Source organism: Hemicordylus capensis, chromosome 3 (genome assembly GCF_027244095.1).
Source record: "Hemicordylus capensis ecotype Gifberg chromosome 3, rHemCap1.1.pri, whole genome shotgun sequence".
NCBI lineage: Eukaryota > Metazoa > Chordata > Lepidosauria > Squamata > Cordylidae > Hemicordylus > Hemicordylus capensis.
This window is the reverse complement of record NC_069659.1, coordinates 91802266-91824970: the sequence shown is the minus strand read 5'-3', so window position 1 is coordinate 91824970 and position 22705 is coordinate 91802266. Positions and strand designations below refer to the sequence as shown.

Sequence of the window (22705 nt, the reverse complement as noted above, 5' to 3'; positions counted from 1 at the left end):
ATAAGATGGATCCCTGTCTCTAAAGGGCTTATAATCTAAAAAGAAACATAAGATAGACAGCAGCAACAGTCACTGGAGGTACTGTGCTAGGGGTGGATAGGGCCAGTTACTCTCCCCCTGTTAAATAAAGAGAATCATCATGTTAAAATGTGCCTCTTTGCCAAGTTAGCATTATATGAAAGGGCCATTTTCCTATCTGTAAGTTTAAAGTGTTTTAAATCTACACAACGCAATATCTAAAACAGCTGTACATACTATGCCATGTTGTACACAACGAAAGGGAAAATAACCTCTCCATGACTGTGTGCAGGAAAAGAAATATAATATACTAGTCACAGGTTTGAAATGCAAATATGGTTCAGCATATATTGCCTCATTGCTTATTTCATCTTATATTCTGTATATACATTTGCTCTATATATTTTTTAAAAACCACGGATTGTTACAATAATCTTCGGGGTGGGGAGAATACAGGAAGGATACTAAGAGTTACCCACTCATACACCCCTGCCAAATTCTCTATATATAATGTAAAACTCTGTATATATATATATGTAAAATAAACTCTGTATATACAATGTAGGTATGTTTCTTCAGAAGTAGGCTCCATTGTTTCACTGGAGCTTATTCCCATGTAAGTGACGACAGGACTTTCTTAGTCTTACTAAGAAAGCCAGATGTTTTATTTATCAAGTAAAAAATTGCCAAGAGCGTATAAATTGATCAATTTAATCCTGTCTGAAAATTTGTAAATTCAGTTCAGTGTGAACTGGTACATTCTGGTGCACGCAACTTACAAAAATTACATAGGAATTAAATAAAGTCAGACCATTTCCCCATCTGGCTCAGTATTATCTCTACTAACTGGCTTTCAGATGGGTACCCATCTACCTGGAGACAACAGGGATTGAACATAGGGCCTCTGCATGCAAAGCAGATGCTCTCCCACTGAGCTATAATCCTTCCCATTGAGGCAGTGGAAGAAAACAAATGAAATGAAAAAGTTAGCTCATCTGTGCCTCAGGGACATAGTAGGGCTTGCATTTGCCTCTTGTTCTCTCAGAAAAGGCAGGAGGGCATATTATGTTGAATCCTGAGCTACTGGGGCTTGAAAATGGGGACTAGGTGACAGAGTGAATAAAGGAGCAGCAAGTTGACAGGCTCTACAGTAAAGGATACGTGGTAGGGATATGCACGAAATGGATTTTGTGTTTCCTTTTGAGCTTGAAATGCAAAATGCTTGAAATTTTTTGTCAAAAAAGTGGCCAAGCCAGCTATTTCAAACTCAAAATGTTTTGTGTTTCGAGTGTTCTGAGAGCCATTTTGGAGAGCTGTTTTTTCAGGGAATGCTAGTCGACACACTAAGTCCGAGGTGGAGGCCTGGTCTATCTGCCTCGTATGGTGGGTAGACCAGTCCTCCAAGGGGGATCAGTGCACTAAGTCCAGAGTGGAGGCCTGATCTGCCCACCAACCCCAATCAGTAGACCAGATCTCCCCAGAAAAACAACCCTTCAAAATGGCACTTTGTACACTCGAACCAACTTGAAATGGGGTTGTTTTGTTTTGAGCTCAAAACAGACCCTTCATTTGAATGGAGTTTTGTTTCGAGCTTGGAACACCCAAAGCGGCTCATTTAGAGCTCGAATTGTTTTGCATATCCCTAATAGGTGGCAATATAATAAAACCACAATGGGGGAAAGGGATTCTTGGGTAGGAGTGTTCATGTGAGAAATGAAGAGAAGGAATAGGAGAAGTAGGAAGCACGCATAGGTATGGTTTATTTTGTATTTGAAATCCTTCTTAGTTAAAGCACTTGAATTTTGTATTAGCTCTCTCATATATAATATATTGTCCAGCTCAGGGCAAGAGAAGCATGAGGCAGACAACACTGGAGACGAGGTGGGTGAGAGAGGTGGCAGAAGCAACAGAAGTCGTAAGGCAGGAATTGTAAGAGAGCAGAAGAGCTGAGTGGAAGCAAAGTGATAGACGTGCTCACCATATAAAAAGATTTGTCTGCTTTTTGGTCTTCAGAAATGTAGTCCATCCTTTCATGGAAGTCAGTACCAATACCTAGAGTACTGAAAATTTCTTCTTTTTAATGATCACTGTATGTGATTTACAAGCTTGAGACCTATTATGGATCCAGTAGTTCTCAGTTTTTAGCTTTTTAAATAACTTTTAATTTGAAACTTCTTTTTTAAAGTTGTAGTTTTAGTCTGGTCTTTTAAGTTGTTTAACTTAATATGTTCCACTTTATTAGTCTTATTTTACATCATCTGTTTTATTAATTTTGTGAGCCACCCCAAGCAGTAGTATACTGAAGGGGTGGGGTATAAATATTATTTATTTATAAATAAGTAAGTAAATAAATAAATAAATAAATCCACATGGCCTTACCACCTAGAACATAATGGATAGGCTTTATTTCTGAGCGCACCACAGCTCTCTGGCACTCTAACAGTGTGCTAGAGAGTTGTGGGTGCTCAGAAATAAAAGCCCTTGTACTATGCCCTTTAACTCTTCACAGCATATTTTTTCAGGAGACTCTATCTGACACAGAAGGAAAAAATAATGATCGCCCTTGGTGATATCATGGTCACTGAAGCTGTTTGAGCACCCAAAAGGAGGCTTCTAACTAGACCAGATTTACCATGAGATAAGATGGGGTATCAATGAAGGATAAGTTTAGGGTTGGTTTTATAGAACGGTAAGGAAAGATAAAGCCTGCAGGGAGAGAGAGAGAGAGCGAGAGAGAGGACAAGCTATTTGATCTGTTGTTCTGAAGTGAGAGAGAGGAAGGGATGAATTTCTGGAGAAGCTGATCTAAGTGTAACTGAAATTTAAAGCTGCAGTCCTGCTGCTGCTGTTAGATGTCTGAGAGCCAATCCATACATTCAAAGAAGCTAACTGAAGTTCAGGGCTCTCACCACAGCAAATCCATGAGGTCCATTTCTCATTTCCCAGAGTTAGAAAAGGAAGCTCAAGCTCTCTCTTTTGCTGCTCCTTCAGAGTCATAAAACAGCTATGAGAGGAGGGCAGGGAACACTTCATTTATTACTTGCACATTTGGTTTTATAGCTAGAAAACAAGATTACTAATTAAGCATTTTGGTTGATTTGTACAATCAGCAGGCTAATGATAGTTACTTTTTTCTTCAGCCAGTGGCAACCTCTGCTCATGGCAACAGGGCCACCATTTCAAGAGGGCAAGAAAGGCAGTTCTGCTGCCATCGCCCCCACCCAAGGTTTCTGACTACACATGGTTGGTCCTCTCAAGCAAATAGCAACAATTTTAAAAAAACTCACAGTGTTTAATTTAATATTGAAATTAACCATTTTTCTCTTGCAATTCCCTATCCACAACTTATTTTTCCCTCATGGGATTTCATCCAGACACATTTGACACTGCGGTAGGAAAGCAGCTTGAGTGATATAGAGTCACAGCATATAGCAATGGGCAAGAAAGCAATGAAGTACTCAATTCAGCCCACAACCTGCTGCTCTTCTGCTCTCAATTGCCCCCTCCCAATACCATTTTTTTTCTTTGAAGAAGGAACTGTTGCAGGTTTATTAACCACATTTTACACACCAATGTGTGTAAGTACTTATACTTGTATAGCACAGACACAATTTACAGCACAGAAGTACACCACTGGGAAGAAAATACTTCACTGTCCTTTTGTTGGAGGCTTGGTTCTATGTGTCTTTTAAAATTAAACACATATATCATGTTACATTACTGGTTTTGAAACAGAAGGCATTAGTAGAATGGCTTTATTTGAACAAATTGCTATCCTTGCTTCCTTCCTCATTCTCCTCATTATACTCCTCCCTGGGACCAATAGCTTGCTAATTTTATTGGTGGTAGATGATGGAGTGATGCAACTAATTTGGTAATTTTCTGAGGTTAAGGAAACCAGCATTCTTTATAAGTGTTTCAGCTTCATAGTGTGGAACTTCATAGTGTGAACTGCAATACTGTTCAAGACATATAATTTGATTGATTGACTGATAAATAAATCAAATGTGGCTGTTTTTTGTAATAGTGTTCAATGATTCAGGTTATGCTTTCCAAAAGTCCAAATGAAAATATACTCACAGGATGCTCAGATTTCATTTTATCAGTGGAGTCCTAGTAACCTGCAAAAGAATAGGAAAAAGTTAGAATTGGATCTGCTGGTAGATCTTAGAGCAATCTAAAATATTGGGAATCAGTGACCTTTGCCAATTTATTTCAAACATAGCAAGTAAATATTGCTATTTGGCTAGCTAATCACTTATCTCTTGGCTTCAATATTTCTCACCTATAAAATATAAGTATTAATTGATTGCCTTTGAATTGGTCTTTGTGCAGCTCTGCTGGCCTGTTTTATAATTGTGTGTTAGAATCCCCAATTTGTAGTAACTCAGCAGTAGATTTGTACTTGGATATAAAGGTTATCCCAGTACATGGTGTAGTAAAATAAAGCAGATCCCACAAGCCAGAAGTCTCTCCACCTCTGAACAGAAGAACAGCTGCCATGGGAAGCCCTCAAAACTCATATTCCCTATTCATAATTAATATTTAAACATTTACATTATGGTAAGCTAACAGGCATGCTATGGGTCATGGTGAGAGAACTTATTTAGTTTCCCTGATTTGACAAATTATGTAAAGTGAAGCATGTGTTCTTTATATAGAGGTGTACCTCGCTACTCACGGGGGTTCCGTTTCTCGCCTACAACTACGAATAATAAAACCACAAGTAATGAGTCATTGCTCCTATGTGAATTGAGGGGGGCAGAGGTTAGGTTCCTACATTGGTGGGTCCACCTGTACATTTAAAATAATCTTACTCACTTATACACAATAAGCTTGATGTAGCATGCATTACTATTCTGAATTCAAACTAATCATGACAATGTAGCTTCATTTATTATAAGTTAAATATTTCCTTCTCTGAAAGCCTTTCTATGGCTTATTATTTCAGAAAGCAACAAGAGTAGCCTCATGATATGGTGTTACATATTTATTTTACTACCACAGAAAAACTTATAAAAATGAGTTGGAATTTTTATTTTATTTATCATATTTATATACCACCCCCTATAGAATCACTGGGTAGTTTACAAATTAAAACACAACAATTAAAATCTTGAATTATGTCAAACAAATTAAAATAATGATCAGTAAAACTTCAAAACATTATAAACAAAAAGCCTGATAAAATAGGTCTCTCTTCAAGAGTCACTTAAAAACAGCCAGCGATGGGGAGGCTCTGACTTCATCTGGGCATAAGAACTTAAGAACAGCCCTGCTGGATCAGGCACAAGGCCCATCTAGACCAGCATCCTGTTTCACACAGTGTCCCACCAGATGCCTCTGGGGAGCCCACAGGCAAGAGGTATGTGCATGCCCTCTCTCCTGTTGTTGCTCCCCTGCAACTGGTATTGAGAGGCATTGTGCCTCTGAGGCTGGAGATGACCCACAACCATCAGACTAGTAGCCATCAATAGACCTGTCCTCCATGAATCTGTCTAAATCCCTTTTAAATCCATCTAAGCTGGTGGCCATTACCACATACCATGGCAAGGAATTCCATAGATTAATTATGCGCTGTGTGAAAAAGTACAAGTACAAGTTCTGCTTGTCGGTCCTAAATTCCCCAGCCTTCAGTTTCATGGGGTGAACCCTGGTTCTAGTATTGTGAGAGAGGGAGAAAAATTTATCTCTGTCTACCCTCTCCACTCCATGTGTAATTTTATACACTTCAATCGTGTTTCCCCTTAGTCTATTTCCAAGGTAAAGAGCCCCAGATGCTGTATGGCATGTGTTCCGTAGACCTGGGGCTACCCTAGAAAAGGCCAGGTTTTGGGTCACCATCGAACAAGCTGGTAGTAACCACAACCGGACCTCCCCCAATGATCTTAAAAAGCAGCAGGAAGAAGGTGCTCTCTTAATTGTGTTCTCATTCTGGTGTTTTCAGTTTTAGATTAAGTATTCTGTACAATCTCATGTTTCATATAGAATTGCAAGCTGGCTGTACTTGGAGTGTAAAAAGGCGTCTGCTTTATGCAAAATTAAGTCCACTAGCATTTTTATATGTAATTATATATGTAAAAGATGGCTTCCAAGAGTGTTTTCTCCCTTAACTATTCTTTATTTCTGATCTCAGTCTCATACCTTTGCATTAGTTAATTCTTAACATTGTTCAGTTTTTCCCTTAGTCATGTCAACCATGTATAAAATCTATTGTAAGAAAAATGCTGCACTCCTTTAAATCAATGGAGCATTTCATATAATAAGAGTAAATAGTCTCAGGAGCAATATCTCCCAGAAATAAATAATTCACTTCTAGTATTCTGTTTTCCTAATACCATCCCCTGTTGTGAGCCCACATAAAATGTAGCCTACTCTACTGAATGAGATGTACTTCTGGATAATATCTGGAACGCATTCCGGATAATTGCAGGTAATATCTGCAGGGGGCATTCTGAAGAGCCCTCTGAATCAGAACAAGGGTCAACCAGATAGACCAACATCCTGTTTCAAACGGAGACACTCCAAATACCTTCAGGATGCCCACAAGCAAGAAGTGAAAGCAATTGCTGTCCCATGTTGTTGCCCTCTAGCCTCTGGAGCAGCCACAGAGCGAGGCTGGCAGCGGCCCGTGTTTGGCTGCCGCAGCCCCTGACCCCGCCCCTGCATCTGGTGTCAGACGCGGGGGCCCGGCTAGCCAAGCCCCTGCATTTGACATCAGATGCGGGGACGAGGTCTCCCTCCAAACGGGGCCATGTGGCCCCATTTAGAAGGCAGATCAGCCCGTGCTGCGTTAGGCAGCGCGGGCCGGAGAGACTCTCCCTGCCATTAAAGGCAGGGAGGGCTGTTCCAGCCGTGCTGCCAACACAGCATGGGCAGATCTTCCTCCCTAATGGGGCTGCATGGCTCCGTTTGGGAGGGACATCAGCCCTGCTGCATTGGCAGCGAGGCCACATGCGGCTCTCCCTGCCTTTAAAGGCAGGGAGAGTCGCTCCAGCCCGCGCTGCCAGTGCAGCATGGGCCGATATTGTTCCCATATGGGGGTGCGCAGCCCTATTTGGGAATGAAATAATGCCTCCCCCCCAATGTCTGACATCAGATGCGGAGGGTGTCGGGGCTGCGAGACGCAGCCCCTGATTGGCGGCGGCCCGGGTTCTTTGAACCCGTTCACCCATGGTGGCTCCACCACTGCTCTGGAGGATGCCTCCCAGTCACTCAGATCTGTCTGATCTACAGTTCCTAGGACTTTCCCCTCATTCCTAAATTTGCCTCCCCACCCCTGCCCTTTTATTTTGCTTAACATCCAGCATGAGGAAAGGTTTTGAATTTAAAAGCTTGCTATTTTGTGATATTGTATAATCATTCAACTTTAGCTTTTGTGTTTTGAAGTGTCAGATATTAATGATACAAGTGTATGCTATAGTCAGACATGTTCAGTTGCAGCTTCCAGGCCGTCTGTTTAATATAACAGACTAGCAGGTGAGCACTGCTGTTGAGATGCAAATTTGTATTGCATATATTACACTGATAGGAAAGTTCAAGGAAGAGAATATATATAATAATCTTTTTATTAATGTGCTTGCAAAAGGTAAGTAAAAGAACACTTCTAAATTTGTAGGATTTCAACTTCAAACATTCATTTTGTTTTGAATAATTACTATACATAGTAAATTTGAATCATAGTAAATTTGAGGGGTTTGGTGAACTTCATGGAGGAGTGTTCGATCAACAGCTCCTAGTCGGAAGGCTACAGGCCACCTCCAGCCTCAAAGGCAGGGTGCTTCTGAGTACCGGTTGCAGGGGAGTAACAGCAGGAGAGGGGGCATGCCCTCAACTCCTGCCCATAGGCTTCCAGCAGCATCTGATGGGCCACTGTGTGAAACAGGATGCTGGACTAGATGGGCCTTGGGCCTGATCCAGCAGGGCTGTTCTTATGTTTTTATGAATCTGAGAAAGATCTTCTGCTTCTCTTGGGCATTATGTCATTTTTGAATTATTGATCTGATTGTTAGAAATCTGTTGAGAACAATAACAATTAAAATGTGATTATAATATTCAGAATTTCTTATTAAAAATACAAAAAGAATCCCTCAGGATATTCCAGTGTAAAAAGTAGTGCATTCAGCTAATTTAAGTGGCAGCATTGTTTATGCAAAATTTGGTTTCTGTAGGTAATTATTAAGTATGACTTTATTTTGCATAAACAAATCCACACACAAACTCTTCAAAATTAAAGAGGAATGGGAGTGCCCCTTAAGTAACAGCAAGCAGCATAAGCAAGAGCAAAACAACAACAAGGGGTTCCACCCTTATAAGCCCCAAATTTCTATTGCTTATAAATATGGTGTGGACCTATTAATGGTGTGTGTGATCTACTTGATGAGGTCTACAAAAGGACCTACTTTCATGGAGATCAGATAAAAATTGCCACAGCAACAGCAAGTTTATAAAAGTGCTGAAAATTGACACTGACACTTTTTAACCCAAATTTTATCCAGGCATATAATAGCAATAGCAATAGCACTTACATTTATATACCGCTCTATAGCTGGAAGCTCTCTAAGTGGTTTACAATGATTTAGCATATTGCCCCCCAACATTCTGGGTACTCATTTTACCAACCTCAGAAGGGTGGAAGGCTGAGTCAACCTTGAGCCCCTTGGTCAGGATCGAACTTGTAACCTTCTGGTTACAGGGCGGCAGTTTTACCACTGCACCACCAGGGGCTCCTAATATATTTCTTTCAAATTTTGATGAAAAAGACTGATGGAATCTGTGCAGACTTGTCTAGGAAGGCAATCCTTTATTGATTTGATGAAGTCTGGAGCAGCAGTTCAAAAGTTATTAAGTCTATGGCTAGCAAATGCTGACAGTTATACAGAGCATGTTTGGTTTGACAATGAAGCCAAAGTTTGCCAGTACTCTTGAGTTTGGCAAGGGGAGATAGCTTGTGAATTATATTGCAAGTGCAATGCCTATTCTATTAGTTATGGGATGTGAATTCTCAGGGAAGGGAGGAGGAGAGTCATGGAATGAACAGTTGGGGAAAGCCAGAAGGGTAGTTAGAGCAGTGTGGAGGCTTACTTCTGAGTAAGCCTGCCCAGAATTGCTGTATCCTTTTCTCTCCCCCCCCCCACCCCCTATCCTCTCTTATCTATCAGGCAGAGAGTGACTTCCTTACACTTCTCAGAATTACTTCACACTTCTCTCAGTTGACAGTCCTGTTGCCCATTCCCCACTGCCAGAAGGCTGTTAGGAAAACTGCACTTGACTTCTGAAATAAGAGGGTCCCCACTGACTTCAAAGGAGTGGGCCACTTTAATTACACACACACACACACACACACACACACACACACACACACAACAAAAACAAAAAAACAACCCTAACCGGCTCCCAGCCCGTCTGGGAATAGCTCTCCCTGCCTTTGCAAGCAAGGAGAAGCCATCCCAGCCACACTTCAAACATGGCGCTGGCTGGATTTTACTTACAAATGGGGCACACAGTCACGTCTGCTAACATGGTCATGCCCCCTGCATCTGATGTCAGATGCAGGGGTGCGAGACACAGCCCCTGAGGTGCAGCAGCCCAGGTTCTTTGAACCCCCCTGCACAATGGTGGCTCCGCCACTGGCTTTAGCCAAAGCTTCACACAGGCCCAACAAACAATTAGGGTTCATGGGAGCTCCCACAGCCTTACAGATCTTAGAATGAACACTGGTATAGTGGTTTGCTCCATGCTTCGCTATGTGACTGGCAGCTCACGGCCCACTCTTATCCTCATCTTTAGGAATTTCCCTCATGTCACGTATTCAGTCGCTAGAACCCCAGTGATAGAATATTTCATTACTAATTGCATTAGTCTCCCTTTTGTTATTAAATTCTTATTAATTCCTAGAAGCTTTGGATGAACATATTAAAGTATTATGCCAATTAAAATTTATAAAGTACAGTATAAATTGAGACTGATTAGACTGTCCATATAAATATAATTTGGACTATTCGAAACATATTAGAGCTGATCATCATGAGGACTGGCATCCCTGTGGCAAGTTTTCCACTAGAACACCCACTTAGTATAAGGCAGCTTCCTATGTTTCTATCCTGAGTCAGACCATTGGTCCCTCTAGCTCAGTACTGGATAGTATAACAGACTGGCAGTGTCTTCTCCAAGGTTACAGGCAGGAGTCTCTCCCAATCCTGGATCGGGTCTCACGATCAGTGAGACCTGGTTTAGGGCGCTGAGCGGGAAGGGAGCCCTGGGCGGCCGGATTGGCCACCCACATGATGGGCGGCCCTGAGACGGAGCCGGTGGGGGGAGTGGGGGCCGCGCGGCCCCCGCAAGCCCCAGTATGCCCTGCATGAGTGCACAGGACATACTGGGGAGACCCCCAAGCCGGGAGGCTGCTTGTAAGCCTCCCGGCCAGGGGTCTACTCATGAGTAGGCATGGCGCGAAGGCACGTCGTGGCTACTCACGATCACAAAAAGCAGGTTTGCAGGAGCGCTCACTCCGCAAACCTGCTTTTTTCCAGGGGTTCTTGAGCGGGTTAGCCACTCCAGAACCGCCAGGCTCGGCTGCGAGCCCAATGGTTCTGACGACCAACAAAAATCGGGCTAGCCTCTGCTAGCCCGACTTTTGTTGGTCATGAGAATAGCACCTCTATCTGGAGATGCCAGGGCGGAAACTTTTAACCTTCTGCATGCAGGCTGCATATGCTCTTCCCAGAGTGGCCCCATCCCCTAAGGGGAATAGTGCTCACATGTAGTCTCCCATTCAAATGGAAACCAGAGAAGACCCTGCTTAGCTTAGCAAAGGAGACAATTCATGCTTGCTACCACAAGACCAGCTCTCCTCCCATAATGAATGCAAGAATAATGAATCTTGCCCATCATATAGCAAGTTTCAACATTGTAATCTACACCAATGATAATTATTTTCAGAGAAACTCAATAAATGAATAGCAGAATTCATATGGTGAGTTCTATTACACAATATACCTGGGAGTGGGAACACACAACACAAAGATACTGATTCCCATGGCACTATAAAATCTAGACAAGCTATTACTCTTATTAAGAAATCAGAAGTTCTCCAGACTAAATATAAGCTTTCATTTATATAATACATAATTTATAGAGGGCTACATCGTTAGACTCAGTGTCTATCTTCTCTAGTTATTACAGTAATAAATAATGGAGACTGCACAAGACAGAAGAAACAATGAATTAAATTATATTTTGATTATCACAAAAGTGAACAGCTATATAAAATAATGACAGGAAAGGTCAGCACCATGAGGAGAAAATACAATATAGATTATATTGGTTAACTCACTTCCCCATCTCTCAATTAACAACATTTCAATCGATCAACCATCCAGCAGGTCTACAAAAACTGTTGTAAGTTTTATTCTCATATCCTCTTGCAAGCCAACTACCAAACTTGCCTATTTTCTTGCAATTCCCACATTGTGTTTGCTTTCTTGATAGTGATAATGTGCTTCTGCAAATGGATCCTTGAACACATGTGGAATTTTATAAATTGATGAACAGCAAAGTCTTCTTCTAAAAAAAGGATCACTGAAAGTGGTTTCATAGAATCGTCATCAATAGAAACACCTAAGGTGCAAAGGAACAGATCAAAGCTAAACTGGAGATCCCTTGCTCCAGACAATATGCCAATAAAATGTATAAACATGATGAATGCATTAAGACTTTCAAGCTACATTTTAATATGGTCTTTAATTAAAGTGTAGTCCAACAGATAAGAGATCAGGTTAGATCTGGATTCAAATTCCGTCAAGAATTAAGCAAGCAAGTGAAAAGTTCTTGGTCTCAGCTCTGAAATGGGAGTTGCTACAGTATTTTTCCACAGCCTGAGGAGGTCATCCTCCATAGTATGGGATTGCAGACTGAGCATGCTCCAAGACAGGACCAATGAAATAACCGAAGGTATGGCTAACTTACTGTGTAGGAGGCAACCCAGCCCCAGTTCTGGTCCTGTCTTTGCTCCACAAACAGGTCGGTCGGTTCATTTGCTCTTGCAACTTTTTTGATCTCATGCTTGGCTGGATAGCTTTTTCACGCCCCCTTTTTTTCTTCTTTCTATCTAGTATTATGCAAGGGGGGGGAAGAGAAGTCATTTTTTTCAACTAAATTCCAAATTCTTCCTCTGTTAGCTTATTTTTTTCTTGATTCTAATTTGGCCATCAGCATCTCATTGTACTTTCCTTTTCCCTTATTTGTTCCTATGGAATGCGCTCACTCTGGCACTCCACTAGCGGGTTCCCTCTCTGAAGGGCCTGCTTCTGATCACAGGAACAGACCACTTCTCCACGTTTCTGCTCCACCTGGGGAGATAGTTCCATCCATCTCTCCCTCCGTCGAACGCTGCCCCCAAAATCAGGCAGCCGTTCCCACCACCTTCATCGGGAAAAGAACAGAAGAAGGCTAAAAAGAAAGCTAAACATCTGAAAGACGCAGATCAAAAGAGCTCTTCTGCTATCAAAGCAAGCTCAGTGCCTGCTTCTGCTGTGCACCTGAGCGAGCGGCTCTTAATCCAGGCCATCTGCGAGGCACGCCAACCTCGCCGCTTGCGAATCTGAGCTCGAGGAAGCCGACGCACCACTGAACCAGGGCGCTCGGCTCCCACCTCTGCCACCAATCCTTCCTCTTGCCTCGCCGGAGGAGGTGATTGTGATCCAGGCCATATTGGATAATTCTCCTCCTCCCCAACCACTGGAAAGGGAGACGGAGTTCGCTCAGAAGGAGATCTTGCCTGCGCTGCCATCTGGCGTGCTTCTCCCGAGTTCTCCATTGCTGCCCTCCAAACCAGCCATGCTGACATGGGAGCGTCCCTCATCTCCGCAGCCAAGCCTTCTCACACCTTCTTTGCCAGAGCAACCTGTTTCTCCACCAGGTCCATCTGCTCCGCCCTCAAACCCAAGGGACATGAGTACCGAGCCTGTCCTGGGTGCTAACTCCTTCCCACCCGATATGGGATGGGGACTTAATTAATCACCAGTGTGCTCACCTGATCAGGGTTCATGTGCCACCCCCGGCTCCACAGCCCTCTTTCTCCCCGCCTTTGGCGGCCAGGGCTAACTGCCACCATTCACGTTCTTCGTCTCCAGACTTCAGCCCTGGCAGACACCCCATTCCTGCTAATGAAAGGGACTTGTTCCAACTTCATCCTAGAGTTTCAAGGAGAAAGAAAAGACCCAGATCTCCTTCACCCTCCTCCTCCTCAAATGGGGCCCCCTCGCCCAAGCACCCTACACCGCACCAGCAGCCTGTACCTCCATCTAAGCCCCCACCTCCTGCACCAGTAGAGGTCTTTCCTCACCCACGCCTACCTTCCACTCAGCCTACCAACCCTCTCTCTGACCATGAGGAGGGATTGAGCGGTAATAATTGTGATGATGCCTCGCAATCAGATAAGGAAGAGGGAGAACTCTCGGATGAGAACACTGTGGCTCCACTCCCATCTTCCTACTGCCTATTTTCCTCTCCTGATTTTGAGGTCATGCTCTCTAAGGCGAGGCACGCTATTAATGATGTAACTCTGATTGACAGTACTCGAACCGCTCTTTCTCTTGATCATAACGTTTTTCCTTCCAGTTCCGTGCCAATGGCTACAGACCCCTTTCCCCCACGCTTCAAGGACATTAGGCTGGCTGAATGGGTGACCCCCAAGCCCTTGGGTCCGATTCCTAAAAAACATTACAACCTGCCACCAGACATTTCTTCTCTCCTGGCAGTGCCCACAGTTGACCCTCCCGTGGCTCAACTGGTGTCAGCCTCAGTAGTGGTCAAGGAAGGTGAGGAACAACTCAACTCAAAATCTCCTCAGGATCGTAAGGCTGATATGCTTCTTCATAAGACGCATTCTGCCTCAGCCACAGTTATCAAAGCAGCCACCACAAATTCAGTTTTTTCCAGGGCATCTATGCTCTGGGTGAAAGAACTCGCTGTTATGGTTCCTCCCGAGCTCACCAAAGTTTAAACAAATTGGCCAAAGCCACAGCCTTTATGGCGGATTCTAGTCTTGACTGTATTCAATATGCGGCCCATGCTATGGCCTCAGGGGTAGCAGTCTGCTGTTCCTTGTGGCTCAAACACTGGAATGTGGATTCGCGATCTAGGCTTAACCTTTCAGCTACTTTTTTTATAGGTGCCCAACTTTTCAATGAAGTCTTGGACCCAATCCTTGTAGAGACCAAAGATAAGAAAAAGGTTCTGCCGTCTACCCATAGGGATTTTCGTAGACCCTTTCGATCCAATAAGCAGTCCTTTCAGTCCTTCAGGGGTACCAAAGGCCTCCCTTGGCCTTACCCAGAGACAACAGAAGCTTCTCATATCGCCCTTCCTGGCGCAACCAGTGGCAACAACAGGAAGGTGGATCATCCAGAGGTCATTTGTCCTGACCCTTTGCCCCAACATCTTCCCTCCCCTCTAGAAAACAATGACTACCCCACCAGTGGGAGGCAGGCTTCTCTGCTTCTCTGCACAGTGGGAAGCCACAACACAAGAACACTGGATCACCGATCTTCCACCGATTTCCACCGTCACCCACGGATACGCCTTGGAATTCCAGACACATCCCCAGGACCACATCACCAGATCTCCAAAATCCAAGATTTTGGACAAACATCTGCAGATGAGTCTTGACATTCAACTTCTCCGGCAGATCAATGCCATTGAACCCGTACCATCAACCGAATTATGGTGTGGCATTTATTCGCTTTTATTTCTGGTTCCAAAAAAGGATGGAACTTGGAGAGCTGTTTTAAACCTCAGGTCCCTCAATCGATTCATACGCAAATGGAAATTCCAGATAGAATCTCTTCATTCTATCAAGGAATCGATATCACCACAAGACTTCCTGGCTTCTATCAATCTATCCGGGGCTTACCTTCATATCTCTATCCTTCCGGCTCATCTTCAGTTTCTCAGATTCTTCTACGACCGCCACCATTATCAATACAGAGCCTTCCCCTTCGGCCTTTCATCAGCCCTGAGGGTCTTTACCAAGATAATGGTGGTGCTGACTGCCCATCTCTGATCGAGCGGAGTCCACATGTACCCGTACTGGATGATCTGCTCATCTTGAGCATCCTCGTTCGCTCAAGCCCAACATTCTGTGCAGCAGACACTGTCTGTCCTCAGCGCCCACGGTTTCCTGGTGAACCGCCAGTAGAGTCACCTCGTTCCTTCCCAAACTCCTCAACATCTGAGGGCTATGTACAATATTCGACGTCCGTCAGTCTCCTTACCACCAGAACATCGCCAGAAACTGGTCTCACTCATCCATCCTCTCCTTAACGCACCTTCAGCAGACCTTATGACACTGGCTTAGTTACTCAGGTCCATGTTTTCATGCCTGGAGTGTACCCCATGGACACGCTGGCACTCCTGCCCTCTTCAGTGGCTCCTCCTCCCCTTCCAGGAAGACATCATGGCCTGTATGTACAAGAAAATCCTCTAACCATCCAAAATCCGTCACTCCCTACGACGGTGGCTGTTGTCCACCATGTTGAAAGGCCTCCCTCTCACAATCCTAAATCGAACTATAGTAACCACAGACACCAGCCTGTCCAGCTTGGGTGCCCACTGTAGCAGCCAATATGCCCAAGGCGGATGGTCAACATGGGAAAGACAACACAACATCAATTGGTTGGAGCTGCGTGCAGTCCAGCTGGCTCTACTTCAGTTTCTCCCTCTGATCCATCATACACATGTTCTGCCCAGTGCCTGTTATCCCAGAGATTACAGGGTCCAGGCAGTGACATGATTACAGCGTGCCACAGCTGGCAAAGGGAAGTGAGCTGGCCACAGTGATGAGTGGAGGCCAGAGGGTGGCAGGTGAGTGGAGGTCAGTGGGAGCCAGCAGCAGTGGTGGCAGCCTACTAAAAATTTTGGACACAGGCTGCAGCCACTGGTAGAAATGGAATGCTGAAACACTGAGAAAAATGATGTCTAGTTAATCTTTAATAGTCAAGGATGCCACTTAAGTGAAGCACACTTGCTTGAGTCATTTAGAAGTGTTTGCTCTAGAGGCAAATTTTGGGGGTACGCTTGTTCTCTCCATATGGCATTTGGCAGTCTAGGCTGAGTAGGTTGTTCCACAGGGAAATTATTGGGAATGGTTCTGCCTTGAGGTTTTAGAAAAGTCTGGCTTTGGATTCTGCTCATTCTGTGATTGCATAATATCTAAATTCTTTTCTATAACATTAAGGGTTTTTTCAGATGGGAGGCTTTTTTGCAGGAGCTTCAGTGAGTTTGCACAATGAACTGCATGCAGAGACATAGCTGAGTGCCTGTATTTAGCGGTCCTTATGCTAGTTCATCTCACTATTTTCTGTCTGCACAAGGCGGGGTGGAAATTGGGGGGGGCACTGCTGACTGGAGTTCCTCCCTATCCCTCCAACTGAAGTTTCCCCCCTCCTTCATTTGAATTTTGTTCCACACTTACAGTTCACTGAACATTTGCAGCATCCCTACCTTCCCCCTGTGACAAACACACGCATTTCATCCAAGACTCCTATGGAACTTGGAATGGAAGAAAGAATCTCTGAATGTTCTTGCTGTCTTAATAAATCAGTTTCTGAAAATCGCATTTAATTGTTCCCCTTTCCTTCTGCTCAGTTATCCTAAAATGACGGCTGCAATCCTTTGCATATTTTCAAAGCAAAATCACCCAGCTCCTCCATCTTTTGAAGCTTCACCTTAAGGATCTTTAGATTACTACTTCACATATCCATCAAAAGCCAGAAAAGGAAAAAAAAAGGTTCTAAATCTGATGTCACACACACACACAGGGTCCTTCAGATAGACCAAATGAAGAAGCACGAATGAACTGGAAGCAAAAAATATCCAGGAATAGTAATAGCGAATCAGAAGTTCAGGGGCGGAGCTGTAACTGAGCAACTGTGTTCCGTGAACATGAGCTGCTTTGAAACTATGAACTGGCTCCAAATTACTTTACTCTCAGCATACACGCATGCCTAACTAAACTCTGCTGTGTTGTGTCTCTGTGCACTCTGCTATAATGAAAAAGAGATTCTCTTACCAGAGAGAATTCCCAACAGAAGCCACAATCAAAGCTTGAGCTTTTGCATCTTTGAGTTGCCACACCTCTTTAGCAGTTTTCTTTGCAGCTGTGGTTCCATCTGTGGCGGGATCTTCTTCAGTGACTTTCTGTAGTCCTTCAGCTCGCAATGCAATCCTTAGTCGGGTTTTCCATTCCAAGTAATTGTCTGGGTTCAGGATAGTCAGCCTGAGCTTTCCCTCTAGAAAAGTAACCATCCTCACTGAGCTCCAAGAAAGGGCAGCTGCTGTAGATTAGCAATTCAAAGTGTCAATAGCTAGATCTCACTGGATTTCCTGGAACAGACTTAACTCTTTAGTTGCAGTACACGCAGCTCAAAATACTGGGCTCCCATAACCTGTTGGGAATTCTCTCTGGTAAGATAAACCCTTTTTCATTATAGCAGAGTGCACAGAGGCACAACACAGCAGAATTTAGTTAGGCATGCGTGTATGCTGAGAGTAAAGTAATTTGGAGCCAGTTCATAGTTTCAAATCAATATATATGGCATTTATTAGAGAACTCCATTCTAGATAGGAAAGTGAGGAGTTAGGATCTCTAACCTATCTATCTAGCTGGATGCAGATGGATTCTGCATCTCTGCACACATGGTGCAGGGAGAGGAGCTTGCATGTTGCAAGGTAGAAGGAACAGGAAGAGAAGGGAGAGAGGAAGGAGGAAGTGTCCCTGAGATTAGCAATCTGCATTCCAAAGGAATAGTGTCAGAGCAGTAGAGAAGGGATGACCAATGTCTTGACCCTCTAGCCCTCTGACTCACTAGTCTGTCCTCCCATGTCACTGAGACAAGAGACAGCGTATAGTCCTTCACTTCCAACAATTAGCATAGTTGGTGCAAAAGGCCGATGCACTGGAACTCCATCTCCAACAGTGGATGTGACTGGTGAGGAGGTGGCGGCCATGGGGCTAGAGTGGGGGGAGAGAAAAGCAGCAAGTGAGTTGGGGACATGGTTGTGGAGGCAGCTGCCAGCACCAGATTTTGAACACAGGCTGCTGCCCACATTGTTATACCACTGCTCAAATTTGTGAAGTCTGTGAAGTTGATTATTCTGAATCCGAAGAAGAAAATGTTTCAGAATTGCCAGATGCTAGTTTATGTCCACAAGTTGCCCAGTGACACTGCACAGCTGAAGGAAGAAAGTCCAATGCAGCCAGTTCTAAAATGGTTGGTTAATACTTATAATAAAAAATAAATTGCATGTCATCTAAATTATCTTGATCAAACTCAATAGGATTTATTTCAGAGAAAACATGTTCAGGATGAGAGTGTTAATGTGAAATATACTATTATTTCTGTTTAAGAAATCCAATAGGTGAGACATAGCTTGCCCACCCAGAAATGTACTTTTTAGCCCCTTCTGTCACCCTCTCTCAATTTTTTTTTCCTGGTGCTGCCACTGATAAAAAGCAGAACTGGGCATTTCTACTGTAATAAACTGTGCCTGAGCCATGTTTGCAAAAGGAAATGTTGTAGCAGTGGGATGGGGGGGTATGCTGGGAGGATGTAATGTTAGGATGAAAAAGATTAGGCAGTTGGGGTTACTGGGGTTGGGGTTGGTGGGGTGGGTAGAACTGTAGGTTAGGAATAGCTAGGATATAGTATTGTGGGTATTTTGAAAACAGAGCCTGTAAGGAAGGAAATGTTCCCATACACCAGCATTTTTTATTTATACCTGTTCTAATTAATCTTGTTGTATAAATAAACCTGTCCAGTTAAAACAGTGGTCTTCCTCACACACTCAGGTTTGAGCACCTGCATCCAGAGGCGTAACTATAGGGGGCAGGGGGGCACATGCCCCGGGCACCATCTTTTCTGGTCACATGGGGGGCACTGCCATGACAAAAAAATTGTAAATTTTTTTTGTTAATTTTTTGTTAATACAAATGTTTCCTGCTCCGTGCAGCAGTGCTGCAGCAGTCAGGGGAGCGCGTCGGCGCCCCCTCCCCCATGAGCGGTCCCTTCCACGCCGCCCGTGCCCCCCCATTGCTTTGCTGTCACCTGGCGGCCAGTCAGTGGCCTGGCTTGGCGGCAGCGGCGGGCGCTTGTGAGGAAAAACCTAAGTATAATGTAGTATGTTGGGGGCGCGGGGGGGCACCATTTCAGTGCTTGCCCCAGGCGCCGTTTTCCCTAGTTACGCCTCTGCCTGCATCCCCCCCCCCAAAAGCTAATGTCAGTGAGTTCGCGAAGCCACCATCTATGAGCCAAGCAGAAGCACAGCAGCCATTTTCACCACTGGGTGGGTGGGGGAAGGATTGAGTGTGGGGAAGGCTGCACAAAGCTTACCTTCCCCCAAGACAATCCATGGAAGGTTGCTGGGAGTGCAAACCACACTCCCAAATGATCTGCTGCTGTGCCAGGCAGTGTGGAGCTCCGGAGGCCAGGATGATGCATCCCGACCTCCAGGTATCCTACAATACACCACACAATTCCCCCAGGATACTGGGGCTCTAAGCATCCATCTCTGTGTCTCTTCGGGGTAAACATAGCCCAAGGAGACACAGGATCCCAGAGCCTGGCACACCATTAACCCAGGCTAACTGTCGGGCTAAAAAACTGGGCTAGGTGGCTCTGCCCCACTGGGATGGGGCCCCTTCCTGGCAGTTCTCACATGCAACCTAACCCAGGCTGGGCTACCCTGAGAACATCCTCACATTCTAGGATAACACCCAGGCTACAGACATGGTCTTCAAGAGGGAGTGTAACTCTATCCAGAATAGGCAAGCCCAACACCTCCAGATTAATGATTGATTGATTGATTGATTGATTGATTATTGGATTTATATACCACCTAGTACAAAAATATGCCCCAGCCCCCAATTATCGGCACTTTTGTCTTGTTTGATTTCATTTCAATTTATTCTCTCTCATGCAGCTCATAATCAATTTGAGATGCCGGCATAAAGAACTGACTGCTCACCTAGATCACTTGAAAAAGAAAAAAAAGGCATAGATGGGAGGGGAGGGAGAATTCAGGTGCTACATCTGCACTTGAATTGAATCAGCTCCAAGTAATGTATTACCACAAAGCCAAGTAATGTATTACCACAAAGGTTTTCACATGCTGGTATCTTTTTAATATCGGTCTGACCCATGTGGTGTTTCAGCTGTATCAAGCAGCCTCAATACAAAAACCTAAAAGAGGCTAGGAAGTGTTTGTGTGACTTATATGACATATAAAACAATTTCAGACACCCACCTTTTTAAATTAAATTTTTGCAAAGCCTATGGGGAAAACAAATGAATTTTTAAAAGAGCCAGACATAGGAATTGAAGTTGATTTAAGAAACAAAAGGGATTGCAGCATTTAAGGAGCAGAAGAATCCTGATAATATTTTCCCCCAGTCCTCTGTTATATGTGTATGTACATTCTAATGCAATGTTCTTTATAGCAAGACCTACAAGCCAGTGGCAACTCACATCAACCTAAGCACTGCTCTCTGACTAATTGTTTATTAAGACTGTGCAAAGCTTCAGAGAAATAGTTTTAGAGTTTTTATTGTATTTTAAATTGTTTCAGTTATGTTAATGTTTTAATGGTTTTATGTTGTGAACCCAGGGACTTTTTGTATGGGGCAATATATAAATGTACGTACGTACTTACTTACTTATTTATTTAGGGGAATATTCCACACAATTCCTTTGGCACCGTGTGGAGGTGACCATTCCCATTGTGCAGTCCTGTGCTTTGTCCAGTGCTGGTGGGTCTCTTTTAAGGGAAACGGAGCTCTCTTGAGCAATAGGGTCATATTGAAAGACACAGATGGAGCAGTGGAAAATGTAGTCCTTCCTAGACTTTCCTCATAGAGCTCTATGGGGAAAGTGCAAGGAAGGACTACGCTTCCAAGCACTCCATGCACATCTCCCAAGATGGCACTGGGACTCGAGCAGGCTGTGTTTCTTTTAAAGTGTCCCCCTGCAGCTGGGGAAAAGTACAGCACTGCATGGGAGTCAGCATGGTGGGAAATGGCTCTCACGCTGAAGGTTTTTTGCCAAAGTGGCCTCTGCTTGAAAGATAGTGAAGAATTAGTGTTTTGTTTATTATTTATTTATTATTTATTTATTTATTACATTTATAAACTGCCCTATCCAGAGGTTCTGGGCGGTGTACAACAACTTTTAAAAAGACATAAAATCCACAATTCAAACAATGCTAAAAACAATATAAAAGCAATTCAAAAATTATTAAAACTGTTTAAACCAATTAAAATAATTTTTAAGAACAACAACACTTTATAAGCCTTTTAACGAATCACTGCTTTTGAACAGGAATATTCACTTTTGGTTAAAATAAACTCATGCTTGTCCAAAACAGTATATTACTTAGAGTTATTTATTCTCTTTCCCTAAATAATCAAAAGCAAGCAGGACTGGAACAAAACTCCAGGATGTAAAGAAATGTTGTGCAAATCCATATGTCTTTGCTATATACAGGAGAACCTCATTACTTACATGGGTTCCGTTCCTCACCTACTACCACAAGTAACGAGGCATTACAGGGGGGTTAGGTTCCAGGGTGGAGAAAGAAAGTTTTTAAAAAATGGCCAAAACCAGCACAGAACAGCAAACAACAACAACAACAACAAACACCTTACTGTGGCATGCTCCACGGGTTCCCCATGTGCCCAGAAATGCCCCCCAAAGGATGAAATCCCTCCAAAACCCATAAAAAATCATGAGGGAAAGTCCAATTGTTTGAAGCAACAAGCCACAAAATGGCTCCTTTAGACAATGGAGGGCGGACATGACCTCCACAATCACTTTGGCCCTCTAGGAACCACAGATATGTGGGTTTAAAGCCTAGCATATCCACAGATACTAGAAACAGTTGTCTATTAGATACCTCACAGATACATGGAAACGCAAATAGCGGTTCCACAAATAATGAGGTTTTCCTGCATATGTATCTGCAAATTATGACAGAATTTACCAGTATATGTTCTCCTCCATTCCACCTTAGAAACAGCTGAAGGTTATCTGCCACATGATATCAAGCAATCTGGCTAACCTAGCAGGGAAACTGTTTTTACAAGTTAAAAACAATCTGACCAACAATATTTTTCATTCTGAACCAACTCAAAACCATTCGCCACACCTATTTCTCTAATAAGGATGTGCACAAATCATTTTTTTTTAATTTGATTTGTACCCAAAATCAAATCACACCTGATTTGTTCTGGGTTCGAATCTCCCCACCCCCTCCAATCACCCCAGATTCAATTTGTACCTGAATTTTCCGTATCTGAATTGATCTGGGGCAAAAAAAAGGGTTCTGGGGACAAAAAAGTGGGGTGGGTGGTAGTGCCCAATGGGTGGAAGCTACCACCCAGATTTCAAAGAAATTAGGGAAAGGGATGGTTTTTAAAAGATTTTTGAAGTTCACATGTCTTTAAGCTTTTTCCCCATAGGGAATAATGGAGAATTTCAGCAGCTTTAGTTATAGCTACTGGGGTGGGGGCACCAGGGGGGCACCAGGGGGGCCCAGAGTGGGTTGTGGTGGGTGGTAGTGCCTAATGGGTGCGAGGAAGCTACTACCCAGATTTCAAAGAAATTTGGTAAAGGGTTGTTGTTTTTTAAAGATT

At 43.7% G+C, this 22705-nt stretch overlaps 1 protein-coding gene and 1 long non-coding RNA gene across 6 annotated transcripts in view; one reads left to right on the top strand and one right to left on the bottom strand.

Annotated features, from left to right (window-relative positions):
* The window catches only part of KCNJ6 (potassium inwardly rectifying channel subfamily J member 6), a 232815-nt gene that overhangs the window by 117541 nt on the left and 92569 nt on the right, over positions 1-22705 (top strand). The window lies entirely within an intron of this gene.
* On the bottom strand, positions 11471-15549 carry LOC128349745 (uncharacterized). Its single transcript, XR_008318968.1, has 4 exons — positions 14933-15549; positions 13052-13211; positions 11986-12127; positions 11471-11637 (listed from the first exon to the last, which is right to left on the bottom strand). It is a non-coding gene; the product is annotated as an uncharacterized LOC128349745 (long non-coding RNA).